Genomic DNA, 1,836 nt, shown 5'->3' with positions numbered 1-1,836 from the left:
TAGTTTACTTAGTTTAAAATCTTAGTTTTTAATCACCCTCTTCAAATGAAATATTTTTCTGCACCAAAGTGTTTTAAATAGCATTCATAAATAATTATTTTCACAGTTCCTGTGGGTACGATAACTCGACATTTACATCTCACTTTATTACTTGTTGCGATTGTGTACACTTGCACATTTCCATCGTTCCAAGTTTTTGGCGTCGTTGCCGGGGACTGTTTTAAAAAGTCATTATTTGTGAATTTGTTAGTTTTGCATTTTGGTTCATTTTTCTGTTCAAATTTTAACTCAATTAATTTTTCTGTGATTATTTCAGGTGTTTATGAGTATTGATCGTATTTATTTATTTACTCCCTGTAGACCCTGAGATTGAACGAACTTTCGGATAGTGAAGAAGACAAGCAAGTCAGAGAAGGATCGAAGAAATGAACTTTGAAAATCTAAATCAAGGAAACGAAGCAAACCCTGCTCAAAATCCTATCCTTATTGCTGATGATAGGGATAGAGCTTTAAGATAGTATGTCGTACCAGTGTTTAATGATCTTAATCTGAGTATTAGGAGACCCAAAATCGAGCACAACAATTTGAACTGAAGCCAGTCATGTTCCAGATGTTTCAGAAAGTGGGCCAATTCAGTAGAATGCCTACCGAAGATCCTCACCTACACTTAAAACTGTTTATGGAGGTGAGCGATTCTTTCAAGCTAGCCGGAGTACTCGAAGATGCATTACGATTAAAGTTGTTCCTGTATTCACTAAGGGACAGAGATCGAGCCTGGTTGAACTCCTTGCCACCAAATTCAGTTTCCACATGGCAAGAGTTAGCAGAAAGATTCCTTATGAAGTATTTCCTGCCTAGCAAGAATGCTAAGTTGAGGAATGAGATCACTGCTTTCCAACAAATGGATGATAATTCCTTATATGAGGCATGGGAAAGGTACAAAGAATTATTATGAAAGTGCCCTCATCACGGAATCCCACATTGCATCCAACTTGAGACATTTTATAATGGTCTCAATGCTCACACGAGGATGGTAGTGGACGCTTCTGCTAATGGTGCTCTCCTTTTTAAGTCTTATAACGGGGCTTGTGAAATTATTGAGAGGATTGCTAGCAACAATTATCAATGGCCAACCAATCGAGCAACGTCAGGAAGACGAGTTGCTGGACTACATGAAGTAGACGCTCTTACTTCACTTGCATCTCAGGTATCATCAATATCCTCAATGTTAAAAAATTTACTACTAATGGGACTAATAGTTTTGCAGCAGAACCACCAAATCAATTTGAAAGTACAGCCTGTGTTTATTGTGAGGAATGACATTTGTTCGAAGAATGTCCATCGAACCCAGAATCTGTGTATTACATGGGTAACCAGAACCAAAATCAAGGAAGGCAAGGACTGCAATCCAATTTTTATAACCTATCCTGGCGAAATCACCCCAATTTTTCCTAGAGTAACCAAGGGGTTGGAACTAGTAACACTTATGCCTAACCTAGACCAAACCAGCCGCTTAGTTTCTCCCAACAAGTTCAGAAACCAGCTCAAGCTGAACCATCCAATAGTTTAGAGAATTTATTGAAAGCATACATGGCAAAAAATGACGCCACTTTAAGGAATTTGGAGAATTAAGTGGGCCAACTTGCTACTAAACTCAGGAACAGACCATAAGGTGCTTCACCTAGTGATACGAAGAATCCGAGGAATTCGGGGAAGGAGCATTGCAAAGCGTTGACATTGAGGAGTGGAAAGACAGTAGAGCCCAACACCATCAAAGTTGAAAAGGAGCAAGCTGAAGCTCAAGATTCAGAGGAAGTTCAACCGAGTGTTGAAATT

General features: G+C 38.9%; 1 non-coding gene across 1 annotated transcript; it reads right to left on the bottom strand.

Moving 5' to 3' along the window:
• Positions 1 to 868: 868 nt before the first annotated feature.
• LOC121207286 (small nucleolar RNA R71) lies at positions 869 to 975 on the bottom strand. Its single transcript, XR_005902377.1, has one exon. It is a non-coding gene; the product is annotated as a small nucleolar RNA R71 (small nucleolar RNA).
• Positions 976 to 1,836: the final 861 nt, after the last annotated feature.

The sequence above is a fragment of the Gossypium hirsutum genome, chromosome A09, assembly GCF_007990345.1.
Source record: "Gossypium hirsutum isolate 1008001.06 chromosome A09, Gossypium_hirsutum_v2.1, whole genome shotgun sequence".
In the NCBI taxonomy this organism is placed as follows: Eukaryota; Viridiplantae; Streptophyta; class Magnoliopsida; order Malvales; family Malvaceae; genus Gossypium; species Gossypium hirsutum.
Note: the sequence above shows the minus strand (reverse complement) of the source record. Positions and strands in the feature narration are given on the sequence as shown.